Source organism: Panthera onca, chromosome A3, assembly GCF_046562875.1.
Source record: "Panthera onca isolate mPanOnc1 chromosome A3, mPanOnc1 haplotype 2, whole genome shotgun sequence".
NCBI classification, from domain to species: domain Eukaryota; kingdom Metazoa; phylum Chordata; class Mammalia; order Carnivora; family Felidae; genus Panthera; species Panthera onca.
The window spans coordinates 82,236,455-82,259,017 of NC_138341.1; the positions used below are offsets into that span (position 1 = coordinate 82,236,455).

At 46.6% G+C, this 22,563-nt stretch overlaps 1 protein-coding gene across 1 annotated transcript in view; it reads left to right on the forward strand.

The window, feature by feature from the left end:
- The first annotated feature begins 7,032 nt into the window (after nucleotides 1-7,032).
- IL1R1 (interleukin 1 receptor type 1) overlaps nucleotides 7,033-22,563 on the forward strand; it is a 128,348-nt gene continuing 112,817 nt past the window's right edge. The window contains exon 1 of the mRNA XM_081795300.1: nucleotides 7,033-7,189. The gene's annotated coding sequence lies outside the window, so the exon portion shown is untranslated. The remainder of the gene's footprint in view (nucleotides 7,190-22,563) is intronic.

Below are 22,563 nucleotides of genomic sequence, written 5' to 3' on the forward strand. Positions count from 1 at the left end.
TAGCCTATTTGATCAGGATGTGTGAAGTCTTCTGGGATCTTCCATCAAATGGCCTTGTTTTCAGAAGCTTTCCTTTTGCTGTTCATTGATACCAACGAGCGCTTTGAAAGCCATGGTTGAACGATAGCTGGCTGGCATTCTCTAAAAAACGCTTCCAGAATGGAAGTATTCATGCTTTGCTAAAGCCAAGGAGCTTAAATAAATAGTGATTTCTTCCTTCAGTGGGGGCCTTTAATAGGCTGAAGGTTACCATTAACATTTATTTGAGGCAAACTGATAAAATGGGGTCACTTACAGGAAAGTGCTCTGATTAAGGCAAAGTTTGGTCTTTCTAGGAGTGTGTCCCTGGGTGACTGATTTGGTGTACATTGAAGGACCTGGCTGGTGGCTCAGGAAAGACTTTACTTAGGGCCACTGCCCTTATGTGAGTGAGGCCACTGAGGTCTTCAGGAGGGTTCACACTGGAGCCAGAAACTTCGTCTTGTTGGTGCCCAGCGGCATTCAGGTTCCCAGGGATAGATTCATTCTAACCAAATTTAAAAAGCTATTGCATTCCTGAATGCCCATTTGTCCACTATAACTGGCACCTCCCTTCCCAGTGATTTATGGAGGTAACTGGGGGTCTGATTTTGGGATCTGAAGGCCTCATAAAATCAATGCCACCAGTAATACAGGTAGAATTTTTCTGATGGAATTTTCAAGCCGTATAGTACTGCCATTAAGAGCATGATTTCTAGACCCAGACTGGCCAGAACTGAGTCTCAGCCCCTATTACATTGGTGACGTTGGAGAGGTTTCCTTAAGCACTTTCTCTGCTTCTGTTTCCCTACCTATGAAATTGGTATCATTTCATCAGCTAATTTCAAAGTTTGGTGTGACGATGAGATATGGCACCTAGAACAATGCCCGGCACATAGGAGGCAGAGGAGTGTTAATGGCCGTCATCATCTAGAGCAGGGGTCAGCAAATTCTTTCTGTGAAGAGTCAGATAGTAAATATTTCAGGCTTTGCTGGCCACACAGTGTCTATCTCAACCACTCAATTCTGCTATTATAGCACAAAAGCAGCCATAGACAGTATGTAAAAAAGTGGACATGGTTGTGTTCCAGTAAAACTTTATTTATGAAAACATGGAGTGGGCAGGATTTTGTCCTTGGGCTGGGGTCTACTGACCTCTCATCTATAGAATTCCTGTGATACTGGAGCACCATGTGATTACTGAATGTGGGCAAGGGACCAAGAAGAGGATTGTTTAGCCTTTATCCTTAAAGTAATAACTCTCCAACCCTTTGGGAGGTTGGAAGAGGTAGATAGGGAGACCGAGGCATTCATTCTCGTAGTGTGAAGTTAGCAAAATCGGATTCCCTTAACCATGACTTCAGTGCTTTCCCCCAACCCTGAGCAGCTCAGTGCTCACATGGATGGCAAGAATCCATCATGTTTGTTTGCGAAGGGATGAGGGACATAAAATCCTACCCAAGGACCAGCTTCCAGTGGGGGATATTGAAGGATCATGAAAAATGGAATCTCCATTAAAAGGGACCTTAGTGGTCAACCATCAGATGCTTCTATTCCCTCAACTACATCCTGTCCAAGGAGAAGTGTGGAGTAAATCCTCAGCTGGCATTGACCAAGAGCATCCTCCAGCAATAGCATCCATAATGGCTGAGGTCAGAACTGCCCTCAGATTTGTAAGAGGTCCCTGCTCTGGGCCCCACACTTTAGAGAAATAAGCAACAAATCCTCAAGTCTTCCTTTTAAATTTAATTTCAGTCTCCTAAGAAATTTTTTTGCAAGTTTGGCCAAGACCTGAGCAAAAAGGGATTATGGAAGAAAGTTGCTTGAGGACTCTTCTGAGCCTGAGGTGGCAGGGCGGGAGCACTGAGTTTGTGTGGGAAGAGGAGAAAATCACAGGTCTGCTCTGAAGACCAGGAGAAAGCTGCTGCTTTTGTTTACAGTTGGCTGCCACCAATCGCTAAAAGTAGATGTCTAGGCAGGAGCTGGGTTCCCTGAATAATTATATTTTCTTCCTCCCTTTGGCTGGGAGGATGTGGTTTTGGAACTGCCTAGAAATCCTGAGTCAGAAAAGTAAGGTGTGGTGTGGTCGGGATGGTGGGGAATCCCCTATAGTTTTAGGGTCAGGGGACCAACTGGTTGCTGGCCATAGGCCCGGGACACAAATAGGTAGAAATTCAGACATAACATTGCTAGGTGTATATTAAATACCATAGAAATGTCCAGACACATAGTATGTGGTCCCTGTTTGTAGTCTCATTTTAAACCTCAGAAATGTTAGGAGCGAGCCTAGCCAAATTCACAGCACCTTGTGTTCCTGGGTCACCTGGTTTTCCTGGTTTGGCTCCTGAACACGTCCCTTCTAGATATGTAATCAACACACACTTAACTTTAGTCAAAGCTCTCCTGGCTGGCATACACTCCTTTCCCTTAAAGTACCTTTCATGCATCAAATTTTACCCATTTTATGCAGATCAAAGTAAACCCCAAATCACCAGAGTTCTAGTTCAGTACAGTAAAACCTTGGTTTGCGAGCATAATTCGTTCTGGAAACCGAAACAGTGCTTGTAATTCAAAGCATTAATACATGAAAGCAAATTTCAAGCACCATTGGCTCACTTGTGATCCTGTGACATTCAATGTCACATACTACTTGTTTTGCAAAACATCGCTCGCTTATTAAGTTAAAATTTATTAGAAATGTTGCTTGTCTTGCAGAACACTCACAGAACAAGTTACTTGCAATCCAAAGTTTTACTGTACCGTTATTATGTGTGTGTGTAGGAGAAAGAGAGAATACACATATGTGTGTGTGTGTGTATACATATATATATAAATGTGTACATATACATGTATAATACGTGTATACACATAATATGCACACACACATATATTGTTTAGTTTTTTCATTTTGTCTTCCAAAATTGTCTCCTGTATTGTCTGAATATGAGGGGGGCTGGGGTAGTGCGTACATGGGCCATTTATTTGCCACTCTCAACTATTCAGTTAATAGAGTTAAGAGTTTGGAATGGAATGAAAAATACCTTCTCCACAGCTAAAAGAGACACTGCATTAGTTATCCACTGCTGTTTAATAAGTTTTCCTTGTTTGAACAATGACAACTATTTATTAGCTCACAGTCTCTGAGGGCCAGCAATTCGGGAGTGTTGGCTTGGCTGCTTTCTGGCTCAGGCCTTTCATGAAGTTGCAGTCAAGATGCTGGCCAGGGGTGCTGTCATCTGAAGGCTTGACTGGGACTGGAAGTTCCGCTTCCAAGATAACTCATGGCTGATCAGTTGATGCTGGTGGTTGGCAGGGGATCTCAGTTCCTCACCATCTACATGTCTCACAGGGCAGCTTGAGTGTCTTCATAACATGCAGCTGGCTTCCTCTGGAATGTGTGATCCTAAACACCATGGTGGAAGCTACATGCCTTTTATGACCTAGCTTAGGGGTCACCTACTGTTATTTCTGTAGGCCAGTCCTGATTTAATAGTTAAGGTAGAGGGCATAGATACTAGTTAAAGTGAGGATCACCTGGGGAGGGTCATATTGGAGGCTGGCTCCTGCTGATGCTATAACATCCCTGTGTAAGATGCAGCACCTTACTGAATTGGCCCTATCCCAGCCCTATTTTTGCAAACATTGCTCTCTCTGTCCTCTGTATGCCCTGGGCCTACAGATGTTGCCATCACCTGGCTCAGCTATACCTCCTCACTGATGCCTAAAGAAGTCCTTGGGCTCAGGACTTCATAAGAAACACAAAAAGTATTTGATAACCACATCCAGAGCATCAAAAGTCCACGTGAATATGAATAGCGCCCAAATGTATGCACAGTATCATCCTGACATTAACCACTGATACTTCCCCATTGAAGAACTGGCCACAGTCTCTGCTCTAGAGAGCGATGGTGGTGTGTCTGTCCTACCCCTGGTCCTCTTCACTGGTTAACCTTCGACAGCTTCTGCATTCCGCACGATCCGCTCCATTTCTCAATTTTAATTCATCTGACACAGCAGTTACAGAGATTCTCTGTATTGCTAAGGATCATCTTTAAAGGACTGGGTCCTACCAACAGAATCCTATGGGCTCCACTAACTGTGTTTCTAGTGTTCTAGATCCTTCTGTTCTCATGCACTCACTCACTCATTTTATTTATTTAACTGTGACTGTGTACACACTGTGTGCTGGGGCTGGTGTGGAGCCCTTTGCTCTCTTGTTGGCTTTTGCATGAAAGGTCAAATACTGTAGGCTCAAGCTGGGTGCTCCTTCATGAGGGGAGGCTCTTCTACAAAGGGCCAGTGAAAGCTGCCTGCAGCACAGGGGGACCAGATTTGAGAGGGCTCTCATGTAGGTGGAGAACAATGTTTTCTGGGCTGATTCTATTGAGTGGACTCTCGGAAGGGCCCTTCGTATTGTTGCATGGCTGTCTCCTCCGTTGTTTCTGATGTTCTAACATCCTAGTTACAGATGCTCAAAAGGTTTGTGGTCTTTGTGGAACTTTGCTCCTTTCTGGATTTTTGATCTCTTCCACAAAGGAGAGTTCTCTGGTCTTCTCCAAGAGTATATTTGCCCTCTGATACTTGTTTATCTGGCCTCTCAGTAGAGAGAGGATTCAAATCTGCTCTTTTTTTTTTTTAATTTTTTTTAACGTATTATTTATTTTTGAGACAGGGAGAGACTGAGCATGAACAGGGGAGGGACAGAGAGAGGGAGACACAGAATCTGAAACAGGCTCCAGGCTCTGTGCTGTCAGCACAGAGCCCGACGCGGGGCTCGAACCCACGGACCGCGAGATCATGACCTGAGCCGAAGTCGGCCTCTTAACCGACTGAGCCACCCAGGCGCCCCAAATCTGCTCTTTTAAAAAGGGGAGTGGCTGCCTGAAGCAGGTAGCATTGACTGTAATGTGAAGAGTCCGCTGGAAGAGATTAAGGAGGGGCACCTGGGTGGCTCAGTCAGTTAAGGGCCTGACTCTTGATTTCAGCTCAGGTCATGATCTCACAGTTAGTGAGTTTAAGCCCCGCATCAGGCTTTGCACTGACAGCACGCAGAAATGGCTTGGAATTCTCTCTCTCCACTCTCTCTGCCCCCTCCCTGCTTGCATTTGCATATGCACTCTCTCCCTCTCTCTCTCTCTCAAAATAAATAAATAAACTTAAAAAAATTAAAACAAAAAAGAAAGAGATTGAGGAAACAGAAAAATGACACAAAGCAGAAGTAAATACTCAGAAAGAGTGTGCCTCTGGGGACATTCAGAGGTGGGGCAAGCTGCCACACAGGTCTTGGTTAAGAGCCCACACAAGCTCTGGCGTGTTCCTCACCCTGCACTGGGGGCCAGGCACAGAACTTCTGGTCTACTGGAGGAGCCCCACCACTCATAAAGCTCTACATGGGGTCAAGGGACAGGGACTAGGCAACTATGTGAAAATGGATGCTCCCTGCTAAGTGACCTGGATGGACAGGGGAGGCCTCTAGAACTCAGGGGGTGATGGTAGCTTGTTCTTGCCTTCAGCTAACTCAGACCTGCAGAATCAGCTCCCAGCTCAGCTGCTAGTGGGAGAAGATGAGCCTCCAGGCCCATTCAGATTTGTCATTTCATCAAGGCCATCATCTCTGGGGTGGCTATGAGGGTCTGCTTTGATGAACTGACAGGTCAGTTGTGTAGGCTTCTCCTGGGAGGGGATGGTATGTGCGTGTGTGTGTGTGTGTGTGTGTGTGTGAGGGTGGTGGTGACCTGTTGGTCCAGAATCATTAGCTTCCTCCCCAGTGTGAACCCTATGAAGACATGAGAATATCTGAGCGCCGACCTTGCTCCCCGTCTGCCAACGGAAGGAGGGTTTTCTAGGCCCTCCCTGCCAGCACGCAAGACCGTCTTTATGCCACGCCCCAGAACAGTTTTTTAAGTATCTAATTACCCAAAGAGGGCTCTTTCAAGGGGGAAAACAAATGAACTACTCAATTCATACATTTAATTCCATGTTCACCGTAGGTGCATGGGGAAGGGGAAGTGATCGCATGATCAGCACAGGCCACAGGTTTCCCTGCTACTGGGAGGCTCCGTGCATCTGGCCTTTGACAGCACACGGCTCCCCGTAACCCTTTCAGGTTTTCAGATCAGAGAACCTGCTGTCAACCTAACAGGCAGTTGGCTACCCAGCCACATATGATGGGCACAGACAGACCTGACATTTTTTGGCTGCCCACTCTGATCAGGCATCCAGGCAAACACTCTTCATGGGATCATGTCCTCTGACCGCCTCACACACTCGGTGTCAACGCTCAGTCATAGACAAGCAGCCAGCTTGACTTAGGGGCTCAGTGAGAGTCTTCTGTTAATCTGGACAGCGAGGTGAGGAATCATTCCCCTACTCTTGTGCGCATGAAACATACGGGCGGCCCCAAACCACTTCAGGACGGTTCGTCTCCTTTCCCCCTGCCTCACACCCCCTGACCCCTGGCCATCGGAGACTTCAGTTGTTCTTTCTCCCAGTACTCCAGAGGACAGCCATTTTGCAGGGCGCTTGCCTTCTGGTCCTGCGGTGATGAGTCCCTTTTTGCCACTTGGATTCGACAAGCCCAACCTCGGTAACTTTGTACCCAAAGCCATGATGTAATCGCTGCTTTTCTTTCTGGTTTGCTTCTCGATTGTTCTCAGCTTGGAATCATTTGAGAGACCGCAGCTGATTCAGGCAGAGCACCACCTGAAGGGAATTCTATCAATTTGGCTGGTTTGGGCTTAGCTGCTGTGAGCTATCACCATCTCCCACTTCTGGAGGTACTTCGGGGCAGTTGCACTGGGCAAAGGACACCACATCTTCAGGATGAGTCACAGACAGGGATGTGAGCAATGCTAAAAGCTCGATCAGGGATGGGGGTGGAGAGAGGGACAGAGTTTGGGCTACCATTTTATGGGATATGATCTCTTTTGCCTTTCCCTATATGTATTTATGTAGATGTAAATGTAAAAAATGAAAAAATATCCCTATTTTACAGGTACAGCAAATGTCTCCAGAGTCTGGGGGAGCTGGGGTCAGGCAGAGCCCCTGCGAATCTGCACATCTATCACCCTGCAGGATTAACCGTGAACGGGAGGTCCTGCCATTGGGCACCAGGTGGAAGGCAAGCATGTGGGAAGGTAGAAAAGTTCAAGAGGCAGAGTGCTCTGGCAAGGTGAGTGAGATCTGGGTTTGGGTCTGAGCTTTGTGACCAGGCGTGGCTGTGTGACCTTGAACAATCACTTCCCCTCTCTGGGTCTCAATTTTCCCCTCTGTAAAATAAGCGTCCCTTAGTGACCCACGAGATCCTTGCAGAACATTCCTTGACTTACAGTCACGGAGCAATAGGATCTGCAGACTCTTGTCATGGGCCATGGGTCATCCCAGTGGCCCAAGTGTCACAGCACCGGGGAGGATGATCACATGGCCTCGGCTCTATTCTGACATGCCAAGGTGAGGATGGCAATGATTCGGGGCTGATACACTTACCAAGTGGATTTTCTTCATCATTTCTAAATGAGACCCGTGGCGAATGGGGCTGGGGACACCCCACTGGGGTCTCTCATTCCAGCTTCTCCCTTGAATAGTTCTCTGACCTTGGGCAAGAATGATTACGTTTGCCCTCTGGGGTTTCTCTAGCAGAATATGTCTCTCGCTGGGTCAGAGTCTGGATGGTGCCTGTGGCAGCGTCTGCCTCGTGGCATCGTTCACGCTTGTGATGGTGACAGATCTCAAGGACTCCGTAGTGAACGAGGGTGACAGAAGAATCCCGGCCCACCGGCAACAGTAGACTAGAATTCAGAGCCATGGTTTCACAGGCGTTTTATTATTAAAACATCTTAGTGAGTGCAAAGTAGCAAATTGATTTTCCAGAAAACATTTGATTTTAGTTTCTTGGACGTGTTTTTATAGCTTAACAGCAATAAACATTTTTCTCTTCTTGAATTGAACAGTTGAGTGGGTCCACTGAGCATTCTGTGTTTTGGAAATGTTTCCTTTGGATGGCATTCAGAGCAGCAAAATCCTATTATACATCCCAATTTGGAAAGCCCCTGTTTGACTACTTTTGACCAAGGATTAACTTTGCATTTGTATTGAATGAGCCGGCAACTTCTCTCACTGACATGTTTATAAAGATAATATTTCAAGATTTCTAAGTTACATGTTTTTCACTTAGGTCATTTTTGTTTTCTTTTTGAATCATAGTCAAAATATACACATGAACAAAAATATAAAGCTTTTACATATAATCTCACTCATAACTAAGTTCTTTTATTAGTAATTTTTTTTTATATGAACAGCTTTTATTGGGTAGCGATACAAGTATGCCCAATGCCTCTGGAAATGCCCCAAACTTCTCTTGAGAAAGATCTATTAGTAGTTTGTTTGTTTGTCTGTTTTATTTGCAAGTGACAACTTATCTCAAAGTAGCATATGAGAGAGGGAGGGGGAGAGAGGAAGAGAAGAGAGAGAGAGTCTATTGGTTCAAAAGACAGTGAAGTTAAGTAAAACCCAGGAACAGAACAGCATCAGGCATGGCTGAATCCAGGGGCCATCAGGATGCCTTATCTTTGTCTCTTGAATGTGTTCCCTGCATGTAGGCATATCAGCCACGGGTAGCTCAAGATGTACGTTATATTTGCACAGCAATTCACATGAGAAAAGATCATTTTCTATGATATTTCTGTTCAGCTATGTCCTATGATCCTCTCTGGGCTAGTCACTGTGGTCATGAGCATGATACAATCTGATTGATCAGGCCTGAGTCACATGTCCTCATTCTTTCCACAGCTCATAAAGTGTTCTTCTTTGTATCAGTTTCCTTATTTCTTAACATAGTGAGAAGAATATTCTGGTTTGTTTCCGAAGCCTGTCATGTAGGTACATTGTTTGGTGATTGCTTTCCATCATGTACTTGTTTCCCTGGGACTGTAGCATTGTGCTACGATTACAGGTGGGTATAGACACATGTGGGGTCAATAAGATGTTTGGCTGGTCATAAACTCAGGCAGGCCCTGAATCTGGTCCCCACTTTCTCTTCCTCTAAGGATATCTGGAGAGCTTTCTCCCTTCCTGAGATTTTTAGTCCCTATGGTGAATTGCATCCAGAGCCCAAAGTAGAAAGTTAGGTCAAAATGAAAAGCTTGGACTTGATTCTTGAAGACTCACAAAGCCTTACAGTGTGTCTCTTATTGGCCCAAATCAAGGGCTGGTGTGTTCCTATGAAACGTGGTGGTCATTTGCATCATTTAACTTCTGTTGGGCATCATACTGTTCAGATGAATGGTTTGTCCGATACAACGGCTGTGGTGGAAAGTGATTCTTTTTCCTCTTCAGAAATGAGGGTGTGGAATCACCAGGGACACCTCCCTTGCTAGGAAAGCCCCTTGAGAACTGAAATGAGTTACCACTTTCTCAGGGCTATGCGGAGAACTCAGTGAATTGGTATTAATCAAAATTCCCCTTTTTTTGTGAAGTTTTCCTTCCAGACCCGGAAACAAATGACTGGGAGAAAATGAATAACATGATACCTTAGCTATCGAAAGGCTTCAAATGATCCCACATGCACTGCTTCACTTTGAGAGACAGACAGATGAGCTTATACTGGGTTTGTAGGTGGAGAGGCCGAGGTGTCACCTGACCCTCTTGTCCAATGTCACATGCTGGCTGGGGCCCCGCTGGAACCCTGACTCCTTCTCTGTGTCTCCCAACCTCAGACAGAGTTGCACACAGCTTCAGTTGTAAATTTGGGGTAACTTATTTTCATATCCTGCTTAGGAAACCAGACTCCCCCCATCCCCCCACCATAAACTCACCTGACCAAAAGGAGTTGCAGTTTTCCTTGCTTGCACAGGCCTCATAACCTCTCCACAGATCTTCTATGCCACGTTCCCTTGTGTACTCCAGAAAAAATAATCACTCCCCCTGTTATCAAATGTCCTTTGACCTTTTTTCAAGTACACATGACCTGTTTTCCTTCTCAAACAGCTCTTTGAAGTTTGTTTGCTTATGAGGGCAAGGCCTTCCCTCCCCTGTGGGTCAAGAGCAATTACTGGAAGGTTGGTGGGAGGGGGTTCTTGGCTTCGTGTATACATAAACGTGCATCTATGAGCAGCTTGGTGTTTAATGTTCGGGAACTGGAGCCCTGGGGTCAGAAGAAAATGTACAGGACCTCTCAAAACATGGAAGGAAAATGCGATGCTACTCTGGCTGAAGTCAGGGAGGGAAGGCAAGAGCCTGTGTGCCTCCAAAGCACATCAAGGAACCCTAGGGTTCCTCTGAACACAGAGGAGTCTCTGTAAGAAGTTCTGCTTGTAAAAGCCCGTAAGGCCCATGGTGGGGGGTTACCAGCAAAGATCTGCCCCTTGCCAGGGTCCTTCCAGGAATATGCATTGGCTGCACATGCCAGCAGATTCCCTTTCCTCCCATCACTTTCTCCCCACCAGCTAAGATGGTAGGTGTCAGGGTAATCAGAAGATTATGACTTGACCCCTTTCCTCAAAGAACTTATCATAGCGTTCCATGCATATTTGATGAATAGATGGGAGAACTTCCCTTCTTGAGGGATACAGAAGCCAAAAAGTATGCCGAGAGTCCAATCCTCAGTAAGAGACACATTTGACATTGCACCCAGAACATACGTCCATATAGAGGGATGCCACTGAAAACCTGGGTATATTCCATTCTCTTTCTTGTATTAAAAAAAAATGCCAGGAGTGATCCACTAAAGTGTTTTCATAACCCATTAATGGGGTCCTGCTCTGGAGAATGCCGGTGAGGGTGTGCTCACTGATCACACCCCACAACTCACAACTGGGTTACATTTAGGCTTCTCCTGCTGCGTCAAGGGTCAGCAAACTGCGGCCCTCAGGCCAAGGGCCACCTATCACCTGTATTTGTATGGCTCTGGGGGTAACTGGTGAGCACTGTGAAGCCAAGGTGATGTGTCCTCCCCTACCCTGTTCCCCACTCTGCTCCCAATGTGGTTGGGCACTGCCCAGTCTGGGAGCTGGAGCCTCAGTGACCTCTCTTCTAGGGGGCTGCCTGAGTGCAGGAGGAGAGGGTGTGGGGTCTCAGAAGGGTCTCAGTCTCCTTCAACTCCCCCACCGCGCTGATCTGACGCACAGGTTGCTCTTCTTCCCGAGACTGTCTCCAACAGACGCATCTGGGCCCAAACACGTGCCTGCCTTCCGGAGCAAATATATATTTGCTTCCTGGCCCACAACGTCTAAAATACTTACCATCTGGTATTTAATAGGAAAAGTTTGCCCAACACAGTGCTTTCTGGTGATTGGCTGCGCATGACACAATCCTATAAAAACTCATCCACTTTTAATAACAGGAAGCGGTAGTATTAGCTATCGCCTATTGAGGCTCAGAAAGGTTAAGTAACTTGCCAAAGGTCACACAGCTAGTAAGTGGCAGACGGGGACTCTGCGGTGATGGTTTGGCAGGAGAAGAGAGTGAACCATGGAACTGATCCTCTGCCATGCTGACAGCATGTTGGCACCCCAGCTTCAGATCTCCAGGGACCACCCTCGCCCCAGAACTGCAGGGGAGCTGTCTTCTGCCTCTCCTCAGGAGCCCTGCTCTGGGGTGGCTGCCAATGCTTCTTTTTAATTATCATGGTCCTGCATCAGGACACTGTGGCCAGAGCCTCCTTTCCGTTCAACATTTTCTTTCCTGTGTGGCTTCCCAGATTCGGGGGTTCCTCTGTGACTTGGCTAACTCCCCTCCGGAAACTTAGGTTTCCTCTTAAACATCACCTTGTGGTTCAGGGAGGAGACCACTGTTTCTAAAGCGGCGCCCTGCTCAATCTCTGGTGCGTCAGACTTGACAAGCCCCCTGCCTCTTGTCTACCCTGACTCATCCTTCCGGAGCAAGCACATCTCACTGGGCATCATCCAGGAATGTGCTCTTAAGTGCATTTTCCAGGAATCAGAGCTCACTGCTCTGAACACCCAGTTTTGGAAATTTGTAACTATTTTGCATGTCTATCTTTGTAAAATAAATTACACGGTGTCTTGTGTTCTTAAGCAGAACTCATCGTGCACATTTGATCGTTCCCTGAAAACTTAGTAGACCCATTAAAAGCATGAGTTATTGTCTGGGCTGTGGCAGAGAGGCAGCAGAAGGTGGTGAATTGCCTGACTTTGAGAGAGTTACATAAAATCTTGAAGTTTCTGTTTCCTTCTCTGTGAGATGCGGATGATACTATGACTGACCCGGTAGAACCAGGTGAGGCGGGGTGGAATGAGATAATTCTCGTAAAGCCTTTGGCAAAGTGATCGGCACATAGTGTGCTCCCATGGGGTGATTGCTGTTATGATTTCAAACGTCACCTCATCCTGGGGAGTAGTTCTCAACCCTGATCCTGCACTAGAGTCCCCTGGGCAAGTTTTTCAAGCATGACGCTGGGGCCCCGCCCCAGATCAATGGAATCAAAATCTCGGGGGTTGCTTGTGCTCCAGCATTAATGCTTTTTGTTTGGATATGTTTGCATCTATGCCTGCTTCCCCCCTGGCCTCTCTCAGATGCAGCCGGAGCTGGGGACCCACGCTTTGAGATGTGTCCAGCTATTTGCTCCAACACTAAATAGCTTGCTCCTATTGAAACATTTGAGAATTTATATGTATTTTTAAAGTTTATTTATTTATTTTGAGAGAGAGAGACAGAGAGAGGCAGTGAGAGAGAGGGAGAGAGAGGATCCCAAGCAGGCTCTGTGCTGCCAGCGCAGGGCCCCACACGGGGCTCCAACTCGTAAACCATGAGATCATGACCTGAGCTAAAACCAAAAGTTGGATGCTCAACTGACTGAGCCACCCAGGCACCCCAGAGAATTTATGTTTTTATTTCAGAGCTTTTCTGCTTCTCTTAAGAGCAGCTAATAGTTATTAAGGGCTTTATGAGGTACTTTGCTTGCCTTGATCAACCCTTCCCTGCACCTGACCTAGTTGCAGGCACCCAGGGAGCACACCTGAAGGAGGCACTCACTGTCAAGGCCTTGCAAGTGCTGGCCGTGTGCAATGCCACCATCAGTTTTGGGCCTTGGGTACCTGTTTGCCTGTCCCAAGTCCCTGCCCCACCCCACCAACCACTCTATTTCCCGCCCCCTTCCTTCTCTGTAGGGACTGGAATCTCTGTCTGTTTTATTCCCTGATACAGAACAATCCTCTAGAACTGTGACCGAACACAATAGGTGCTCATCCATACACAAGCGAGCGAGTGGTACCCACAGGAACCCTGTGCCTTAGTTTCCATCACTATCCATCATTCCTCTTTTACCGATAGGGAAACTGAGGCACAGAAAGGCTATTTGCCCAAGGTCCCCAGGAAGTGGCAGCTTCAGCCTGGGCCTGAGGTCTTGTCACTCGCACATGGCTTCCTGATTCTATCCCTCCCACTGCCGGGAGAAGCTCGGCTCCAAAGCTTGTCTGGTCCAGGAAACCAGTAATCACGTTTTTAAAAAGAATTGGCTGATAAGTAACTAAGCCCTGAATACCTAAGAAATGTTATTTCCTCTCCTCTTCCTGACAGTATAAGCCCAGCTATTATTTTTCGACAGATAAAACTGATAGCCCAGAAGAGTCTTGAAGTGTCCTTTCCTACTCTGGTCACAGCCCAAATCCCAGGCCCGCTGCTGTCCACAGCAGGGGCGGCAGACCCTGGGGGTGCTGGGAGTCCACACCTGCTGCCTCCAGCTGCTTCTGATCCCGCCACAGGGAAAGGTGGCAGGAAACACAAACATCTCAGAGGGAGAGTTAGGGCCCCCGAGAGGGGCGGCTGCCCCTTGTCCCTCATGGGTATCCGGCCAGGGTGGGGGTCCTGTGGCACGTGCGCGTGCACACACAGAGCAGGGACGGGGCTCCGGGTCAGGTGGGCAGGGCCAGAGGAGGGACTGCGAGGACAGTGGGGTAAGGAGCTCAGTGCATCTGAGGCGGAGGACTGCTCCCAGAAGGGAAGGCTGAGTCAAGGGGGCAAAGAGCTCCTTCTTTCTGAGAAACCAAGTAAATTCTGAGTCATGGCACACTCTGATCTTGTGTGACAGACTTACCGCCATGCTAGGTTTCAGGGCTTAGGGAAGCAACCCTACCTGGTAGCTCCTTCCTCCGAACCCATGTCCCTTGGGAATTGTTTACCGGATGCACGGGTGGGCATCCGTTCCCCAACTAAAAACAATACTCTCGCCTTAGACTTCTCTGGACTGTGATTTTGAATTGTGGGTTTCTGCTCCTGCCTAGTTTTATTGCGAAAAATCATACGTGATCTGTACCTCAGAATTTTGTGCCTGTTCTTTCCATCTCCACAAGGAAGTTTGGTGAGTAATGATATAGAGACAGGGGCAAGACTGTTTGGACTCTGAACTTGCTTCCAGAAAACTCTGCCCTGGGAGAATCTGATTACATAACTCCCCAGCGTGCCAGGTTTTATTGATACACACCCGGAAGCAAGAACCCTACGGTGTCCTATCCTACAGAGTAGCTTGTTTCTAATTGTTAGGACCCATTGCCTGTCACTGAGGGTGGGACTTCGTATTGAACTTCTGAAGGGGCATTAGGCTAGGTCTGCACAGCACAGAGTGAATGGAGTAATTAGGGCCACGCATGTTTGTGGAGCGATGTGAGTATTGGACTGTGAGAGCCTGTGGGCACCTCTCTCACCCGGACTGGTGCTCTCGTCCCTGGTCTGAAGTGGGTCATGGGGTACACTGGGGGTTATGCTTCCAGGAAGCCTGCCTGATAGGGAGCAAATATGTCCTGCAGAGAGCCCCAAGGACAGTTTTGTCCTGACTTCGGTTAAGAGCAGAGATCATGAACACGGGCCACTGTCAGTAGTGTCACAGGACGCAAGACCACTGGCTCCTGGACCGCCCTCCCTCTTCTCCATCTTGTCCTGAGTGATGGATGGCCTGGCTACTCACCAAGTCAGCACTTCATGGTTTACCCAACTTCCTAGTGCTCTTAATCTTACAAAATGCTGCTGCATCTGCTGCCAAAACATACATGTGTGTTTTTCCCTATGCCTCCACTGCCTTAACCCAAACCCCATCATGCCTTGGGGTTGGGGGACCATCGTCCCAGCCTACTAACTGGTCTCCCTGCTTCTAGTTTCACCTCACTCCAGTCCTCTCCTGACTCTGTGGCCGGAGCATCTTTCTGAAGCATGGATCTCTTCCCAGCCATTGCCAACAGCAGTGGCCCCTGACTGTGCATTACCCTGCAGCACAGGGAAGGTCCCACTCAGAGGGAGTGCCCTCTCTCTCTCTCCCTTAAGAAAACATAGCAGCCTGCACATGAGGAACGAGACATTGCAGGGATCTCCTTGACTGAGTCCTGATTAGTAACATGCCACTTGTATGCCACAGTAACACTACCCAGCTGCTCTTTCCGTGAATCAGCACATCATGATTGAGCAACATTAGTCTAGAGGCAGCGCCCGTGAGACTTTTCCCAAACTCTTCCGGACCTACCTTTCAGATCTCATTTTTCTCACAATGGGCTCCTCCCAACCCCTTCTGTGCCATTCTGCAGCCCACCATTCTTCCTGTGCTTCCTTGCACGTATGGATGGTCTCTGCAGGAGTGTGCTTCCTCCTCTTTCCCGGTCGGCACGGTTCCTTGACTTTTCTGGCCCAGCCCAGTGACCAAGGCTCCTTTCACCCCCTTGGTGTGCATGCTTGTTACAGTGTTTTATGGCATCATGTTCTATTTTCTCATTCTGATTTTGTAAAAATCAACTCGTTTAAGGTATAATCTACAAACAGGAAAATGCATCCATTTTAAGCGTGCAGTTTGATAAGCTCCGACGAATATAAAAACCCATGTAACAACCACCACAGGCAAGATATAGGATTTCCAACATGTGGAGAGGTTCCACTGTGCCCCTGCCTGGCCACCACTGCCCACCCCAGACCTGTAAAACCACTGATCTGATTTCTATGATTTCTGATTAGCTTTGTTTCTCCTGGCGTGTCATATACACTCAGCATAAGGTTGTGGGGATCCATCCACGTGTGTGTAGGTCCCTCCTTTTTCAAGAGCACTTTTCCATTGTACAAATATGCCCTACTTTGTTTGCCAGCTTTCCCACACCTGAGCTTTCCCCAGTTTTTGCCTGTTGTGACTAAGGCTGCTATAAAGTACAGGTCCTTGGTGGGCACATGGCTTTATTTCTCTTGAGAAAATATCTAAGATTAGACTCGTTGGGTTAAAGGGTAGTTTATAATTTTATAGTTTATAGTTTTATAAAAAAAGTATCACTTTTCCCAAAACGGTTGCTTCCCGTATGTTCCCATGAGTGCGTATGAGGTTCCAGTTGTCAATCTTCGATTTTAGCCATGATGTGCAGTTCTAGCTCATTGTGCTATTTTGTGTTTCCCCTTATCATACCGTATTTTAATTATTTGTTTAACAGTAGTTTCCACGCCCCCCCCCCCCACTCCAACCCCCATCAGACTTCAGTGTAGGGATAGCTACAGTCACCTTTGCTGGTCCAGTGAACATATTCTGAATATCGACAGAGTCTCTGCTTCTCATTCAAGCTGGGACATCCTGAGAAGAGGCTACATTAGCACCAGGCAGGGTGACCAGCTGTCCCGGCTTGCCTGGGACTGAAGAAGTTCTTGGGCCAAGGGACTTTCAGTGTTAATTCTGGGTCAGTCCAGCAAACTGGGATGGCTGGTCACCCAGGGGATGTGGGTAGCTGCTGGATAGGAGGGTGACATTACACCCAAATGGAACTTTCTTTCTCTGTAACTGATCTTAGTTCATGAATCCCTACTTGTGCAGATGTTGGAAAAATCCAGTCTTTCTAATTGGAGAGAACTCAGGCCCTCTCAGTCTCACATGTTTCCTCAAGTATTTAGACCAGTTCAAGATTCTCCACCTGCCTCTTCTCCCCTGTTGTCCCAGTGCTGCCCACAGTGGATGCTGGCCTGTGATGCCCGTCGACCTGGTCATTGGGTGTCCTGCTTTGTCCCTGGTCTCATGAGGCAGGTGCTTTGTGGGGAAGGGTGGGTAGCCAAGGAACTTATCCGAGCCCACTGAAGCTACTGGAACTCTGAGGCTTCCCTCAGGCCTCCTTTACCCCAGCCCCCTTGCTCCCCGTCCACAGGTTCCATGTTGGAGGTAGGGCTTCAACGCGAGATTTGTCTGGGCATCAAGATGCAGATTCCTCCTGGCATCCCTCCCATGCCATTTCCACTGCAGTCCCAAACCCAGTCATATGTCCTCATACTTCTTGTGTTATGTGCTGGTTCAGATGTGTACTCCCTGTCTGGTTTATGACATAAACTCAATGCCCCGGGCTTCTAGGCTTTGGGCTTTTGATTTATTAGGATATGTTTCTTGAATTACAACAAATAAAAGCAAAAATAAAAACAAAACTCTGTTCTCACTCCAGGGCCAGACTTAAAAGTCAAGGCTTCTAGGATGCGCGCTTTGACAATCAACCTGGTGGCTACATTGGCACCTGCCTTCTGTTAAGGTGGCAACCAGGGAAAGTTGCCTGCTCACAGGGAGGGTGGCGGGCACAGGTGAGGACAGGAGAGGGAGATGGTTTGAAGGCTTCTTGGAAAGATGAACTGAAGATTGGACTTTAAAGGGAGGGTAAACTCTGCTAAGCAGGCAGAGGGCCAGGAAACTCATTTCAGCGAAGGATCCCAGCATGAACACAAGCACAAAGCTGGCTGAGCCTGCAATGTGGGGACACTGATAAGGCAGCCTGACTACAGGGGAGATGTGCTTCTAGGGGAGATAAGAGTGGAGGGTGGTTGTGCAGTTCCTTGGAAAGTTCACCTCAGATCATCTGCTGGTTTCCAGTAGGCAGAGCGGGACACCAAGGTTGGCTACCCCTCCATTCCCAGTGTCTTATATTCACAGCATGCCTTTCCTTGACAAAGCATTTCACCTCAGCCTTGACCACCATCCCACAGAGTGGGTGTGATTGTCTCTATTGGTAGAGAGGAAACCAGGGCCCAAGTCATCTGCGTGAGTCCCAGAGCAAAGTCATTCGGTCATCCCACAAATATTTGTTGAGTGCTCCTGTGTGCCAGACGTGAGCACCATGACATTTTGTTTCTTTCGTACTTCATAAACATTTCAAAAAACCCAATAGAACATTGCCCCCTTGTGTGAAAATTCATGGACTTGGATGTCTTCCCTGAGTCTCTGTAGCACACATGATATGCATGGGAATATTTCTGAAATTACCTACGCATACATAGATGTGCATACATCTGGGTAAGACAGCTTCAAAGCCAAGCCTTGTTCAGCGTTTCATTTAGAAGAGCTGCTACCCTGAAAACCAATAATAACTGACAACAATTTAAAGCTTTATTGAAGGCCCTTCAAAAACATCAAAGTTGGGGCTCCTGGGTGGCTCAGTGGGTTAAGTGTCTGACTCTTGATTTTGGCTCAGGTCGTGACCTCACAGTTCTTGAGTTCGAGCCCTGTGTCATGCTTTGCAAGGACAGTGCAGAGCAGAGCCTGCTTGGGATCCTCTGTCTCCCTCTCCCTCTGCCCCCCCTCCCCCTCACCAACTCACACTGTCTCTCTCTCAAAATAAATAAATAAACTTAAAAAAGATCAAAGTGTGTGTGTGTGTGTGTGTGTGTGTGTGTGTGTGTGTGTGTAACATTCATCATTGTAAAATGAAACAGAGGTGTGAGCTGGGATGGAAAGAGGCCTTGAAGCCCGCTCAGAGCCCCAGGCTGTTGGTTTCTGGGGACACTGAAGCCCTGACTGACCTGCTTCTCAGTTCTCCCACCCCTGAAGAAGGAAAACTTGGCCTGGAGTAATCCCGGGGATGTGGCCCAAGACTCCACTCATTGGCAGCTCTTCACTTTTATTTTTTTCATATTGAAAACAGGAGGTGACATCCAGTTAAGGAAAATTCCAAGGGATTTGTCTTGACTAATCCTCTGAAAAATGAGCGGAGCAGCCAAATGATTTTTCCGAGGCTCCTTTACAGCTGGTTGGGTGAATGAGTCCAAGATTCCCTTAAAGGGCCCCTCCTGTTTCCCTGGGGCTGTGTTTGTAACCGTGTTATTTCCAGGGTCAGGAGCCCCAGCACAGCTCCTGAGCTGGGCTCAGGGAGCTATTGCTGCTTCTAGGGTGTTTGAAGCCATATAATGTCAGAGCTCACTGGAGTTTCATTGAGCTCCAAGCAAAAATAAATTTCAGGAAGGGCTCCCTTTACTCCAAGAAAAATGAAGTAACAAGATTGGACATTTTGTGCCAGGCTCTGTGAGGGGATTTCTATTTATTTTTATTACTTCTGGAGATCAAGACACATGTTCTATTTCAAGGCAGACAAGGAACTGGAGAAAGTGATCAAAAGCTAAATAAGCATAAGGTTATGCAAATTGATCTTATGTGAAAACTAAGATATGTGGAGACTATGCCCTTAGCATCTGTTACACCTTAACTTTTTAAATGATGGTATCCAGAACACTTCAGAGCTCTAAAGCTGAAATATATGTTCAGACATATATACACACATTAAAGTAACAGGTATTTATTGCTAAAGCCTTAAAAAAACAGTTTATATAGGTAGAAATAAAAGCGTTCTCTTCCTTTATGATTCTAATCTATCACTCTCTATATAGATTAATTTATTTTTTTAACTACATGGGTGATATCATGCATATGATACCCTTACGATTCTAATCTATCTCTCTACAGATTATCTTTTTAACTAAATGGGTGATACCATGCATATGATTCCCTAGCATTTTCCTCATTTTTTTATTTTTATTTTTTTAACATTATTCTTTTTTTTTTAATGTTTATTTATTTTTGAGACAGAGAGAGACAGAGCATGAATGGGGAAGGGGCAGAGAGAGGGAGACACAGAATCGGAAGCAGGCTCCAGGATCTGAGCTGTCAGCACAGAGCCCAATGTGGGGCTCGAACTCACGAACCATGAGATAATGACCTGAGCCGAAGTCGGGGGCTTAACCGACTGAGCCACCCGGGTGACCCAGCATTTTCCTTATTAATGGAAGTCTGTGCACAACAGTGGTGATACAGCTCCCTATGCTTCTTATCCTGAGCACAGTATTTTATTATATGGCAGTGCCTTTATTTATTTATTTATTTATTTATTTAAAATTATTTATTGATTTATTTTGAGGGAGAGAGAGCGTGTGTGTGCGCAGGGGAGGGGCAGAGAGAGAGGAGGAGAGAGAATCCCAAGCAGGATCTGCACTATCAGCACAGAGCCAGATGCAGGGCTCAATCCTACCGCCATGAGATCACAACCTGAGGTGAGATCAAGAGCTGGACCCTTAACCGACTGAGCCACCCAGAGGCCCCTGTGCCATGATTTACTCAACTACTTCCCTACCGATAGCTATGTCGTGAGGTTTTCAGAAAGTATCGGAAAGTGACTCAAACTGGCGTAGACAGTGAAGAGATTTCTTGGCCTACGTAATTGAAGTTCATGGAAAAAGTAGCTTCCAGATGTTAATCCAGTGGTTCCAGCTTCACTGGTTATCTTGTTATCTTTGGCATTTCCTCTGATGTGCCCTCCTCTGCAAGTTGTGTTTTCTGGAAGCTTGCTTCCCCTCCTGGTGGGAAATGACTGTTGTAGCAGCACCCAGCTTTACAGTCTCACATCAGGGTTATGAGGGAGAGAGAGAAGCTGTTGCCTTACATGCCAGGCAACGAGTTTTGTGATTTACCCCAGTTGGACTCCTCAATGCATGTGTCCCCTGGCCAATGGCCAATGGCCAATGACTGGCCGAGACTCTTCTTCCATGGAACCATTTGGGCCATGCCTTCCCCACAACAGACTCGTAGCATCAGTCCAAAGTTTTCGGAGTTGCAAATGCTGTTAAAAAGCAATAGCTTTGTACTATACACATAGAGCTGTTTACTTGTGCCACAATCAGTTTAGATAAACTTCTAGAAATAAAATGGCTGGGTGAAGCAGAATGCAACTTCAAATTTTTGCGTGATGGTGACGCTTCATCCTCCAAAAAAGGTTTTAACAATTTATGATCATGATAGCTGTGCCTGGTTCCTTTTATCTCACTCTCTTGGGTCTTAGAAATCTTTTAGTGTTTGCCAAAACAAGTTGTTTTCCGGCTATGTTAATTTACATTTCTTTCATTTTTAGTAATCTCAAACATATTTTTCATGTCTATGGGCTGCTTATTTCCTTCTGCAGATTGTTTATGAATCTGCTTTGCCCAGTTTTGTCTTGAATTTGTGGGAATTGTTCTCACAAGCATTAACCCTTTGTTGGTAACACACGTTGCCAACATTTTCCCTAAGTTTTCATTTGTTTGGCAAACCTAGTGTTTTCCCAACACTGTCTTTTCTATATGAAAGTATTTCTCTTTTACGTGGCTGAAATTACATGTCATTTTCCTTCATAGCCTCTGAGTTTTAGGCCATGCTGAAAAGTCCTTCCTCTGTTGAGGATTATAAGAAATTCTCCTATATTTTCTCCTTTATTTTTTATATCTTGCTTATTTTTATTTTTTTAGTTTATTTATTTTTTTGAGAGAAAGAGAGAGGCAGAGAGAGAGGGAGAGAAACAATTCCAAGCAGGCCCCTTGCTGTCAGCACAGAGCCCAAGGCGGGGCTTGAACTCACGAACCATGAGATAATGACCTGGGCCGAAATCAAGAGTCAGACACTTAATGAGCTGAGCCACCCAGGTGCCCCTCTCCTTTCTTTTTTAATTTCAATCTCTCATCTCTCTAAAATATGCTTGTTGTAAAGAGTGCGATTAGCAGTTGGATTTGAATCTTTTTTCTGTCTGGCTCTCAAGCCAGGCCCTCTGTACTGCCCGCCTCCCTCAGACAACCCGGTCTTCAGTCTCCTGGCCGGCTCTGCCATCCAATAGGTTAGCCTCAGAGCCACACACGCACTCACATGTTAGGACAAGATCAGGGTTTGTCATATAGCCCTGGATGTGCCTAGAAATAGTGTCAAAGAGCTTTCAGGAGGATGTTCTCACAGTGCAGTTCTCACAGTACTGAGGGAGTACCCTTCCTGGCCAGTTTTGAGCTTGTACTAAGTAAAATGGGCTGGTTGGTCTGTTTGGAAACAGCCCTGGGCCAGTAGGCATAAAATTTCCTTTTTTCTTCTTGGGTCTGGAATATCATGAAACCTTCTCAGTCTCCTTGTTTTTTCCTAAACATTCTTGTTTGATCCAGGCATTAGGTCTGGTGGTTCTCAAACTTAAGAGTGTGTGAGGATTGGGGCACCTGGGTGGCTCAGTCCATTGAATGACCGACTCTTGATTTCAGCTCGGGTCATGGTGTCACAGTTTGTGGGTCTGAGCCCACATCAGGCTCTGGGCTGACAGTGTGGAGTCTGCTTGAGATTCTCTTTCTCTACCCCTTCCCTGCTCATGCTCACTTTTGCTTTCTCACTGCCTCTCTAAATAAATAAATAAATAAATAACTCAAAAAAAGGGTGTGTGAGAGGATTAACCACTTAGAAAACTCAGTAAGAGGTAGATATGGGGCCAGAGTGTGAGAGACTATGTATTTCTTCATTGCTATGGCCTGAATGTTTGTGTCTTCCAAAAATTC